Here is a 14,435-nt window from a genome sequence, read left to right on the forward strand (position 1 = left end):
TGTGTGTGTGTGTGTGTGTGTGTGTGTGTGTGTGTGTGTGTGTGTGTGTGTGTGTGTGTGTGTGTGTGTGTGTGTGTGTGTGCGTGTGTGTGTGCGTGTGTGTGTGTCTGTGTGTGTGTGTGTGTGTGTGTGTGTGTGTGTGTGTGTGTGTGTGTGTGTGTGTGTGTGTGTGTGTGTGTGAGTACATATCTGTGTATGTACGTATTCAGTGCAGACTGAATGAGCTACAGGAGATTATTGGCCACATTGTTTGGCATGACTAATTATTCCTAGACAACACAAAATGAAAATAAGCAACATGAAATTGCCAGTATTTATTTCTTTCTCTAACAACTCATCTCTCTGATGACTAGCCCTATCTGATGTTATCCAGTCAGTTTGAAACTACTCCATTATTCCCCTTCCAATGTTTGTTCTTATGCTTTAAGTTGTGAAGTGATAGATGGAGGTGGGGGACTTATAGTGTATATGTTGCAAAATGTGCAATTTATGAGAGGAGGGATAGAAATAACAGGAAAATGAGGGACACTATGGAAGTCTAGAAAGCTGAGATATATGATTATCATACTGCTGTTAATCATAGCTCTCAATACATTACTGTTAAAGACAATGAAACTGACTTTTGTAAAGCTAGAGGGACTATCTCTGAGCATTAAAATCATTTTGGAGGATGTTTATGCACATGTAATGTCAAAAAAAAAAAAAAAAAATATATATATATATATATATATATATGTGTGTGTGTGTGTGTGTGTGTGTGTGTGTGTGTGTGTGTGTGTGTGTGTGTGTGTGTGTGTGTGTGTGTGTATGTGTGTGTGCATGTGTGCGTGTGTAGTTTCTGATTGGTTTGTCAAGTATTTTGAAGTGAGGAAAAGTTATTTAGGTATCCATGAGACAAACTGTATGAGAGAGCTCATGTCTCTCCTAACTGATGACTTTTTCTGACAGAGTGCTTAACTGCTATGACTAACCTGACCTGTAGATGCTTGAAATGCTGACATGACATTTGTAATATGCGGTTTTGTACAACAACTACACAATGCATAGAGATGTATGTATTGCATCTCATTTTCTCTGAGGCAAACCTCTGCCAGTCAGGCATTAATCCAACCAGATCAATAAAGTCAAGAAAGGAGTTGAAGCAAAGGTAAGAAACATCATTTCAGAAGCTTGACTAGGTACAGAATTTATAAGAACATCCACATGCAGCAGATGTTGTGTTGGTTGGCCTTAATATAGATGAGGAAGAGGTTGCTTTGTCTTGGTCTATGACTGCTGTTGCTGCAGCACGATTTTGAATGGTGGGTAATAGTTTTTGAGGAGGATTTTTTATTATTTCTTTGTTCGTAGGTCATGGAGACTAAGCTCTTTTGACTAATCTGCTAACGCAAAAACTATGAAAGATACACAGGCAAACATAGATAGTCCACATATTTTCAGCATTCGTGGTGTTTCTGAATGTTCATTGTGCTTTCTTGGAACACCATGCTAGGCTGAGTAGTTGTTTGTGCATGTGCTGGAAAGTGCATTTTAAATGGATCTGGATGGTCATAGTTGTTGTAAACATGGCTTCTACTCATAACACTTTTTATTCTAAATAGGATTGGGTTAAACTTCACATGTGAAGCAAAACAGTTCACCTGATCAGAGATTAGGGGTGATCATAGTTCGAATAATACAAACTGAAGACACATCATTCACGAACCTGAATACAAAAGGATGTTTCAGTTCTAGACAATTTAATGTAATCTCCCTGTTATTAGATGTAGCAGAATTGTCTGATTTGATTTATCAGGTGTTATTTTACAGTGCCCTTGAATGTCAGGCATTATCTGAGCACATCTTATCATTGAACTAATTAAAAATGTCTGATACAGCATTCATTTACTGAAAAAAAATGAGATCTAGCGCATTCTAGATTAATTTTACCTTGTAAAAGATACTATGTTCTGTCAAAGTCAGGAAACTGCTTGCAGTATGACTGCAGTACATGTTTATTTCAGAAGGAGCCCTTTAGTATAAGAATTATAATGCAGTTTTCTGATGTGCAGGAGTTTTAATCAAATATGTTGCTGTGGAGACTTATTCCCACAAAAACACGGCATCAGTTTTGCACCACTGAGGGTTTTTTGTGTGCTCACAGAGATTTATATATCCTTAATTTGGTAGAAATTTACTTTAAAAGTATGTCAGAAGTGATTATAGAAACAGGGGCAATGATACATATATTGTGAATATTTGTCATATTTGCATTAGAAGAAACCAAAGATGCATATATGTGATTGGCAACAGTGGTGCATGTGGAGTTAGAAAAATATATCTGCTTCAAATACATTTTCAGTTTTGCTGTCATAGAAGAATCTGTCCATCTCTCTTGTAACCAGTCACTGATCTAGACTGAGTGGAGTTGGCAGGCCCTGTTGCCCATAGACCCGTGATGGATTTTGTCCTAAGGATGTTTCACCTCATGTTCAACATTTTTAGTCCACTGCTGCTCCCTTTCAGCCATATATCTGCACATGTATGATCATGCCATCATTCTCCCTTGTGAACCTCCTTAATAAATCCATGGGAATAGCTACAGGAAGCTTGTACTATTTTGACAAATATATATCAGTTTATTGTGCCTGTACTCCTCAGCCATTCCTATGTTTTCACATCTTATTAATTACCCAGTAGGTACACTAGCAACCATCAGTGCCTTTCTTCACAAAGCAGTGAGTCTTCCTCTGGAATTTTCTCATTATCTCCTTTCCTGCATTTCCTCTAGTATCAAAGCAGCACTTTGCACTTGTTTTTAAGTACTAGCAGCCATTTTTCCATTTCTATCTTTGGCCCTTAGTATCCTTTTAGACATCGGTTTTCCTGCTTTGGTGATGAATTCCCTTGCTCTTACCTTTCTTTCTCATTCATCTATATGTTCTACCCATGCCTGCACTGCTAATCTAACTTTTCAGCAGAATCATGTCCCTTTCATTTTCCTTTTGGCACTTGTTGACCTGTCTAATCCTGCCTACCTGCCTCTCTAAGTTGCCTGATAGTTGTTTGTAACTTGCTTACCATATGGTCCCCTTCCTCACCCATCTGATTGCCCTGAGTGTTTAACCGTAGAAAAGCCTTTCATCTTGGTGGTATAAAGGAATTAAATCTGCAATTTTCTGCTCTATGGTGCCTTCAGCTGTGGCTAGCTTCAAGAATTACTGCTTCTAAAGCCATTTGGAAATACAACATTGATATTAGTATACAAAGCTGATAGATATATATATATATATATATATATATATATATATATATATATATATATATATATATATATATACATACACACACACACACACACACACACACACACACACACACACACACACACACACACACACACACACACACACACACACACATACATACATTTTTTGCTGTAACTTTTTCAGTGATATTTAACAATCCTGTGCTGCTCTCAGTGTGTTTTGTGAACATATCTCAGGGTTAAGCTCCAAGGTTTCTTTACTTGCTTTTAGTTCTGTTCTGTTTTAGTCTCCATTTATTTTCTTCCACCCTCCCACACAATTGTTTTTGTGTTCTTAAAACATTGTAGCTTTTGAGTTGCCTGCCTCTACTATAAATTTTATATTGGATGGTCCTGCCAGTCCCACTGCATGAGCTCATTCTATTGTGTACAGTAAGATCATTTGGGAATGACCATCTCCTTGGTTTCTTAACCTTGAATTATTTTCTAGTTCCTCTTATTCAGCTGCTTTTACTGTTTTTGTGTCTCTTCCTACTTTATTACTTTGCTTTTACTGCTTGTTCTTAAAGTGCCCAGTTGCATTTATTCTGCTTCATTTATTACTGCTTGTTAGTAGCCTGATTAAATTGTAATTGTTACTCTAAGTGTATTAGTTTTGGTTAAAAGACTTGGGTTTTAGGTCAGTTATTTTATGTTAAGAAGGTTGTGGTCTGCACGCTTGTGGGAGGAGATGGTAGCCTCTGTTCTTCTGAGCTGGGAATTTCTGGATTATGGCCAGTTGTGCTTGTTGTTCTAAGTGTCTTTGTTCTGCTTGGGTTCCAACCCTGTTATTTTACATTAAGAAGATTTGTGGTCTGGGCTCCTGTGGCAAGACAGTATAGCCTACACTCTTGTAAGATGGGAATTGCTGGTGAAGGCTTATTCTGTCTATTATTCTAAGTGTCTTAATTCTGGTGTATGCACTTGGGTTCCAAACCACTTACTTTACATTAGGACGATTTGTGGTCTAAACTTTTGTGGCAGGAGAGGCTAGCCTACACCCTTCTGGCTGTAAATTGCTGGTTGAAGGCCTATTGCATCTGTTATTCTGAAGTGTCTTAGTTCTGGCAAGCACTTGTACTCCAAAACCAATTGCAAGGTGCATGTTCTAGTCTGTTGTGGTGGGAGAGTGTGGCCTACACCATTCTGTGCTGGGAATTGCTGGTGAATTGCTGCATTATTTAAACTACTTTCCGCTGCTGCGACTGTGATTTATGCATCTTGAATTTCTAGTACTTCTGCATTTTATAGTAGAGGCTAGATTCAGACTCGCTGAATCTAGACTGTTTGGTATCACTTGAGCACTAAAACCAGCTCTTCACTGAGATACTGAAATATCTGAGGCATTCATTGCTTCCAACTAACTATAACTGCCTGTTTCTGCTCTAATATTGCACCATTAATTTGTATTTGCATTCCATCGAATGTGTCAATTGTCTGAACTACGTTTTGTCACATTGTACTGTACACTGGACAAGTTCAGCTGTAGCACTGCACAGTTAAAAGTTTGCTGTTTCTAGATCTGTTTTGTAACTTGTGAGCAGCAAATTCAAGCCATCATTGTTGGTGAAGGCCATTCTGTACCCTTGAGGGAGGAAAGTGATGTCTGGGTCCCATCAAATCAAAGGTGATTGGACTAGAGTTCAGAGACAGCATTCTTATTAGCTAATTTGAGTTAAAAAGGGTATTTTCTTGTTTTATTTAAGCTCTGCATTTCCACTTGTTTGAGTGTAGTGCGCCGTCGTGCATTGCCACATAGTGGTGGTTACCACTGGTGGTTGTAGACACAATTGTTTTGTTTGTTAAATTTTCCCTTAGCACTTTGCTTGTGGTCCTCCAGAGGTTTCTCATGGCCCTGCTCTACTGTCAGGTGGAACATTAAGCCTAGCATCAGAGGTACCAACATACCTCTCACCCACTAGCCACTCCTAAGTATGACCTCTTTTCCTGATCATATAAATTTACCTATCACTATGAAAGGACAATGTCCCACAGTTTCTCCAGCCAGCTTGGATGACATGGGCATCCTGAGGCAATATGACAACTGCCTCATGTTCACTGATAACACTCTGCACCTAGTCCACACAAACACAATATGTGAGAGATGCAACTATATTAAGAACCTTGAATCCATGCTCTCTCACATACCAGTCAGTACATATGACAATGAGCGGGTTACCCAGCATGCACACCTCACCTCCTACTCCACCCAAACCCACATCACATGTACCTACACATGTAGAGGTCCTCACCAGAAGCATAGCTAAACACCAGAGACTTACCAAACACAAACACAAGCATGCTAAACATAATACTTCCTCTGCAGAACACATTGCACATAATAGCTCATGCTCCAGTTAAGGCAAAACACAAAATCAAACATATTAGTTATAGTGAATTCCATCATGAGACACACTGATGTCCCTCTCACCAGGCTGGAAAAGGAAAAAAGGTCACAGTCAGCTGTAAGTTAGGTGCCAGGATACACCACATCACATGCATGTGGTACTGTTATGTCTCCGTCATAGTCCATGTTGGTATGAATGACTTGAGACATACCTCTCTGGACAATATGAAGAGAGACATGACTGAGCTCTCAGACTGTTTGTCACAGGCTGATACATCCCTAGCCTTAAGCAGCATTTTACCATCACTTAGCATGATGCCTCAATATAAACAGAAAAGTATTGACTTCAATAATTGGTGTAGCTTCTGGTGTCATTCTAATGGGATCCACTATCTGTCAGCCTGGGATGACATAATAACAGATCTTGACGCTTTGCCAGAGATTGTCTACATTTGTCACACCTAGGATTTCAGCCACTGGCTTAGGCTCTTGCCACCCCATAGTGTCTTTCTGAGGCAGTCTTTCAAGGACAAAATTCCCAACATAAAAACTCTGTCTAAAAACAACCTCAAGGTTATGCTGCTAAATGCTAGGAGTCTCAACACAAAACTGCACACAGTGGAAGATGTCTTCACCTTGCAAGATGCAGACATTTGTCCATTCACAAAGACATGTTTCAAGGCTGTTGAGAGCGCTTCAGCCATACTGGCTTACACCTCCTTCCATAAGTTTAGACCTCAAACTGAAGGCGTGAAATCTAAAGGAGGCGGTGAATCAATATTCATTAAAGGTAAATACCCCTCCAGATTGGTTAAACAGTATGACTCTCTGGAGACACTTCAGGTGCAATTAACTGTTGGTAGGAAACCTAGACAAGTCATTGCCAGCTACAGGACCCCCTCCATAAATCAGGGCACCCACTCTGCCTATTTAGTTCTACTTGATTCTATCAAGATACTTCCATAGACGATGGTTTTGGGTGACTTTAACTAACCATCCATTGACTGGGTAAATTACTCATGCTCAAACTCATTTGCCTTAAGGTACCTCGACTTTGTTAACTCCAATGCACTGGACCAGCTAGTTGACACCCCCCACAAGCAGTGTCAACAACCTGGATTGGGTTCTCACCAATATGGGGGACCACTGTAGCACGCCCACTGTGAGGTCCTCCCAGGTGAGTTTGGACCACAAATTGGTCTCATTGGAAGTAACTATCATACCTACCCCCCAACAGCAACTAAACTAAAAAACTTCTCCAAAGCAGGTTATAACTTCTTACAGGATGGTATAAATAGATTCATTGCACCTCCTTCCTCAAATGGATCTGGCAACTATGCTGAGCTCTACACCAATGTTTTATACAGGCACCTGTATAAGTGCATTGGCTTGGCCATAACTAATAGGACCAAAACAAGCTCCTCAAGGAAGAGCAAACATGCCTGGTGGACAAATGTCATTAACAGGCTTTACAATAAGAGGAATAAATTGTTGTATAGAAGTAAGAGGGAATGAGCCCTCCTAAAGAGGAAGCACTCTCTCCTCAGCTTCAAAAAGAAAGTAAGACTTCTTGTGAAGTCCTCAAAAGCAAACTATAAGTCCAAATTTGCTTCCTCAAAAAAGGACATCCACAAGGCATTCTATAGTTACATACGTTACCTAAAAGGAAAGGCCCAAATTTGTGCAGAACTTGTTGTTAATGATGCCACCTATACTGAGCCTGTGGACATAGCTAATCTGTTGGCTGACAGGTTTTGTGAAAACTTCATTCCCCTGCCCCACCACACGTACCCCATGACATCCCTACCATCTGTCCCCTACCTTGAATTTCTAAAATGTGGGTCATAAATGCCCTTTCTAAGGACAAAAGCACAGCATCTATGGGACCTGATAACATCCCAGGCTGCATCCTACATGGGCTAAAACATGAATTAGCAATACCATTGGGTACAGTTTTCAATCATAGTCTAAGCGCCGACATCATACCAGCTGAGTGGAAAACAGCCACCATTATTCCCTTGCACAAAGTTTGTGCTTCCACTGACCCCAGGAACTATAGACCTATTAGCCTGACTAGCCTTATCTGCAAGGCCATGGAGCAAATCATCATTGACCTTTTCAACAAAGATATGGGTAATTTCCAAACACTTGACCATACTCAGTTTGGATTTGTCAAAGGGAGATCATGCCTATTAAATGTGGTAGACTTCTTTGAGACAGTCACCAAGGCCCTGGATGAGAGGAAATCTGTACATACAGACTACCTGGACTTAGCCAAGGTATTTGACACTATTCCCTACTCAGGCATCATTGATAAACCTCAACCCAACTAGGCATCAACCCTTATATCTTTAGATGGGTAGCTAACTGGCTCACTGATATAACTCATATAGTCAAAACAGGGGAATCCACCTCCAACAATAGACCTGTAACCGGTGGTGTTCCACAAGGATCAGTCCTGGGACTTCTACTGCCTGGAATCTATTTTCTCCAAAGTACAAGCAAAAATATGCTTTCATTTAAAATATCTGTTGTCTACCTGTATATAGACTTCCAGGTGTGTAAATTTTAAGTGACTCTTCAGATGTGATGGAAAGCTGCTTTTGCAATAACAGTGGTTTTGTAAACTAGCTTTCTTAGGAATGATTCATTGGAAAATGGAGTATTTTGACTGTCTGACAGGTCTCTACAGCGAATTCATTTTGTCTTGTGCCTAAGGAATTTACCAGCCTTTCCCTTTATTTTAAAATGCTATTTTCTAGATTTTCTGGATTTGGTTATTCCTGCTTAGAATGTCTGATTTTGAGATTTTACAGCATGTAGATGAAATACCTGATCTTCCATGGAATGCTGAAGAGGTATGCATAAATAATTCATTATGGTATCAGGGTTGATGGTGAAAACTAGCTTTGAAGGTTGTGATTTTGTGGAATGGGTATATATAGCACAACATACTCCCTTTGCAAATTAGTTAGCTGCACTCTGAGTCTGGCATCTTGAGTCTATAGTACGTAAAAGACTTTGGATTATTTTCACTGTGATTTATTGGTTTATATTATAGAATCTGGAGTATTTTTTTGCAACGATTTTGCTCTAAAATGCTACTTGAGGCTGGATGAAAATTTACATGGTGAAAATAAACTAAGTCTTATTACTTGCACCTTTTAGTAACCAATTGCATTCATTTTTAATGTGTTACAACAATTATGTTTTTTTGTTTGTGTCTTTCGGCTTTTCCCGGTTAGGGGTCGCCACAGTGGAACTCCGGTCCTCTAATGATTGGCAGTAGAGTTTTACGTGCTGGCTTGCCGGGCCTAACGCACAACCTTCAACAACAATTATGCAATACTGCTAAAACAGCTGTCTACTAGACAACAGAAACTTGTTCTTTTTCTCCCCTAACAGTTCCTTAAAATATTAAAGTCCGTCTGCTACAACAACAGTAATAAGGCTCTCTACTGAAATGTCAGCACTCAGAAAAGCTGAAAAAAATGAAAAAATCTTCTTCTTAACACTTCTTTTTGCAGTGGGTTAAGTCCCCCCCCCACCCCACACATATATATACCAACTCTGAATCTCAGAGAAAAGGGAATATTCCGAGAAAAAGCATCTTGAACTTAGTATATAAAAGTCCAGTCTTCAGCCATTCACTCTCGGCATTTTGGCACAAGGTCTAGTGAGTGCCAACATTTTAAATGGTTACCCATTAGTAAGCATTATTCTCTCTGACCATAGACGTTTGTAAAATATGTTTTACCAGAAGGCTCAAGGGCCTCTACAGGTATTGCTCTTTCTGCTTAACAAGAACAAACAAAATCAGCTTAAGCACTGTTTGAACTCTGCACATCTATCTGCCCTGCAGTGTCCTCAAGTATTCTTTCTCACTTCACTCTTCCACAACTTTTGATTGTGACTAACAGTGAAGAAACAAGGCTTCAGCAAAGAGGTGAATTCTAAGTGTGGGGCATTACAGGATACATGTGGATATGAGGTAGTGAATGTCGTTTATTAAAACTATTATTTTCAGTTACTTAAAAAAAAAGTTAAAGTTATTTTAGTATACTTGAAGAAAATATTTTAGTACTCTAGTTGTTTGATTAAATGACAGATTATTTACCCCTCCTTCTCTCTTTCTCTTGGGCATGCTGAATAGATATTATCATGTACTTTGTGTTTTGTAGTACAAGCCACTCACATGTTATGTTTTATTATACTCTTAGTGCACAGCCCGGTGTGCATTTGTGATTTTTTACATGTTTACATAATCATTTTTCTTGAGGTCTCTTGTCAAACAATATTTTTTCTTGTATTTCTGAGACAATGTCATAAATATATAATATATAGTATATAGTTTTAAATAAAAATATGACTCAATATAAATGCGAAATGATTCTAGAGAAATAGTTTAAAAGCCATTACATTCTTGAAAAACCAAACTGCTCAGGCAATACCTCATTTCATTGTTACAATTTTTTTTATATGATCCAAACTCTTTCAGTAAAATAACAACCCAGACTAACTTTATTTAGGAGCAGTATCTACCTATCCATCTGTCTATATATACCTCTGTCTGTCTATCTTTGTATATATGCATCTGTCTATCTATCTATGTATCTATGTATCTATCAATCTATCTATCTTTATATCTATCTATCTATCTATCTATCTATCTATCTATCTATCTATCTATCTATCTATCTGTCTAGCTTTCTATCCATTTATCAGTTTGTCTGCCTCTCTATCATACATCTGTTATATAGCAGAACAGTGCTAACTATCTTAGAACTAAATATTGTAGAATGCCTAGTAATACCATTAATACTTTTCTAGACATTTTAGTGTCCCTGGTTCTATTGACAGCTAGCTTATGCTAAAAATGAAACTGTTTAAGCACTTAATATTTCAGTTATTTAAATATAACCTTCATTTTTAGACATGTTTTGTGGAACAGGTTTAGCATGATTTGCTCAAACATGCATGTACCAAGATATAGTTGCTTAATATTGAAATGTAACTATTTTATTACGTTATTTTAGAGTTATCTCTTTATGTGATGAATAGGTACTATTAATTCTCTGCAGCAGTCATTTAAGCATTGTTTTGCTCCTTAATTAATAGTTAAAATATTATGGACACCCATTTCTATTTCAAGTGCTTTATGTTATTTGTTGACGTGGAAATATTTTTCAAATGCTGAGGGTAGTATCTTTTCCTTTTTATATACATATTAGGCAATTACATTTACAATATTACTTTTCTAAAATTATTTATAAGGCATTGCAGAGATAGATTGCTTTTAATTACTTGCTTTTAATTATTATTTTTATCTGCCTGCATCATATTTGATTCCCAGAGCTATGACAAAGGACCACATACATATGCTTACTAGTTATTTTGAAATAATTTTTTATAACATGAAACTGAGTATCATCCTATTAAAGTCATGGTAAGGATAGCAGATGCACATACAATATCATATTTTAGGGATGCTTCATTTTGACTAGCAGTAGACCATTAATGAATTATTTCCCTCATTTTCTTCCACTTATTGTCTTTTGAATTATATTCTGTTGCTTCTAGTCTTGGTGTTTTTTGCTTGAGATGATATGAAATTACATATTGATCTTTATAAACATCTGCATCACTTTTTCACAGCCAATATAATGAGAAACCAGTGTATTTTTAGATTTTAAGCATTATTCTGTTTAAATGAAAATGTTGCATACTATAATTCACATTATTTACTTATTGAGTAAAATAGTAGCATAGTTATAAAAGTCTGATTGTTTATAATCCAAGTTCTCTAACTCATATTTTAACATTGTTGTACAGTACAAGGATATAATGTCAAGTTGTTGACAGTGTCATATTATCTAAATATGTAGTCAGAGTGTGTATGTGTGTGTATAGCTCAGGCAGAAATAATGCATTTGCTCATATTACCTACTTATGCTGAGTCTGCAGTTTATAGGGGTGACCCAGAAGAGAAAAAAGATGAAAAGTTTGATGAAAAAGTAATTTTGTGGATCTATGTCTGCTTGATTATTCACCTATAAAACAGCCTCATGTTTTCCTTTGAGATTGCTTTGGGATGCATTTATCAAAAACAGAAAAAGAGGACTCATACTAGAATTATAGACTCAAATACCAAAGAAGTTATTTTATTAGTTCAAATTAAATAGACTTTGTTTATTCTCTTTATTAACTTGATATTGTTTAATTATTGTTATCACATAAGATCAGGATTAAATGACTGAACTGCCTTGCTCAAATGAAAACCACTTCCCTTTATGATATGTTTATTCATCTCTGTTCAACAGCAACACTTCAATTACAGTTATGCAATGCAGGAGTTGGTGAAAAATTATTGCTTTTTGAATGCCAAGTACTTTATTGATGATGAGTTTGGTTCAGAAACTGCTATGCTGAGTGCAGGTGTACTGAGTAACATGAATTCAATCAGTGATATTTAGCAAAGCTGAGTAATACAGAGGTACGGGCAAACTGGGTATGGCTTAATGCTTCGTACAAAACTTTCTGTGTCTCACATTTTTATCACTCTAAACATAACCATGAACTGAAGGTTTTAAAGTCTAAGTAATTAATTTTCAGTCCTTTGTTGTATTTTTTTTTCATTTACAGTAATATACAAGTCAAGATTCTTTAAACTATGTGTCAGAGAGAAGAAAAGGCAATCAGCATGGACTTGCATTGCACCCCTCATCTTATTTGTTACTTTTTTATACTCTTTTGATATGAGACCTAACTAATTTCAGCTAAGCCCCATACTAATCTCCTTTTCTGGAGAATACATCTTTCTGAGTGAAGTTGTTAACCGTTAGTTATGATGGCTGCTCCTTGGGGTTCTGCTCACATTTCGATGTAAAAGAAATGCTGCAGAGCGAGTTTTTATTCTGCTATTGATTTCATAACTATAGTTTTAGCAATAAAGTCATGACATACACCTGGGTCCAAACAAGGAAAGCTGAAGCAGAAAGTGGAAACACAGAGAACCAGTGAAGATCAATTGAAAATAAAACATTGGTTATATCTCTGCCCTTCTTTTTATCATTATCAATAAAAGTTAAAAGAAAGTGCAGAAGAATATTGGAAGATTTAAACATTTTGCATAACTTTCCAGTTGTACATTATAAGGCACCACTTCTGCAGCTACTAATACAGAACAGAAAACACATGCAGCAAAGGACAACTGCCATGTAACTACAGATAGAATAAAGCATACTTTATTGTATAAAAGAAAATGCAGACTTTTGTGATGCTTTTGAAAAAGGCTGTTTGTAGTTATTTATGTACTCTTCAATGGTGTCTATAAGTTCATAAAAAAGTTTAATGGAAAGTATAAAACTGCCAGCCCAGCTATCTGGAATTTTGTAAATAATTCTATGTCATTTGTGAATATTGATATGACTTATACAGAACTGTCCCCCGGATTCTCAAAAGCTTGCACAGAGTGCAGGATGAGTGCAGGATGAGTGCAGGAGTCCACGCAGGCAATATGCCTGCCGTGCAATCCAGAAACAGCCTGTAGGGGCGTGCACTAGACCTCCAGCACTAATCCTGCACGGACTAAACCCTGATATGCAAATCACCTCATTTGCAGGAGAAATCCATGCAAATGAGGTGATTTTGCAATCCAGGAAGCTTGCAATAGTCCGTGCAAGACTAGTGCTATCTGCAGAAATGTACTTGGTTAGTAACTGAGTACATTTCTGCAAATTCCAAAATAGAGCTATGACAGCTCCAAATAAAGACTGCATATTATTGAGGAAGCATGCCAATGGCCAAGTAGAAGGCAATTGGCATTGCAAACTGTTTAAAAAAAAATAAAAGACCTTTTTTTTTTTCACTGATCTCGGCTGTTTAAGCATAGGGCAGCGGTGCGCAAATGAGATTGGGGGGAAAATAAGAAAATAAATTGAAAATGAGCATTCTAACAAAAATCAGTATTCTGCCATGCAAGTCAATGGCAGGCAAAAGAAAACTTGGCCAGTGAGTAGTGGTTGCTAAGGGGGGAGGCTCAGTGTGGAACATGTAACTATGCATTAGTAGGCATTCCTATGCAAATGAAGGAAAGGTTTGTGAATCCCAGATATTATCAGGGTGTGAGGCAGGTCCCAAGAGTGTAGGAGTATAAATAGCTGGGTGCAAGACTAGGATATAGGTGACATCATGGGGGGGGTGTCAGATATACTGTAAGCGGATCGGAGACTTGTGGCTTGGGACTGCTTCTAGCTTAGCACAGCTAAGCTAGAGGTGTGTCCAAACTACCTAGCACTCTTTACAAAGTGTAAGTGCGTGTGCATGCCACGCACCAGGTCTTACAGGAAGAAAAAGGAAGTTAAACCAGGAAATAGCAGCTCTGTGCACATTTGAGCACTCTGTTTGCACGGCACGCACACAGGCTTAAACAAGGAGGCAATGGGAAGAGAAAACACCAGTAGGAAGGTAATCAAGGAGAACTAGCTTAGCTGACAGGTGAAATGTATCAGAAACAGCCAATTACACAGGCAGCAGCCCAGCCCAGCCCAGCACACCACTATAAACTATGCAAACATCTGCCCCCCTTGTTTTTCCCAAAAACTCTGCACCACTAGTGTATACAGATGGGGAAATTTTGCAAAACGAAAGCAAGAGAAAAAATGTTAGGGCTGCATTTGCTATCATAAACCAGCATGTGCAAGAGGCTGAGGGTGGTGAGGATGTGAATGCTGCTGAGCAACCCACAGTGAGGAGACAGAGAAGAGTGTACAGACCTAGGGTAACCTACCAAGGGCTACATGA

Source organism: Protopterus annectens, chromosome 2.part0 (assembly GCF_019279795.1).
Source record: "Protopterus annectens isolate FY-2018-M chromosome 2.part0, PAN1.0, whole genome shotgun sequence".
Taxonomy (NCBI): domain Eukaryota; kingdom Metazoa; phylum Chordata; order Ceratodontiformes; family Protopteridae; genus Protopterus; species Protopterus annectens.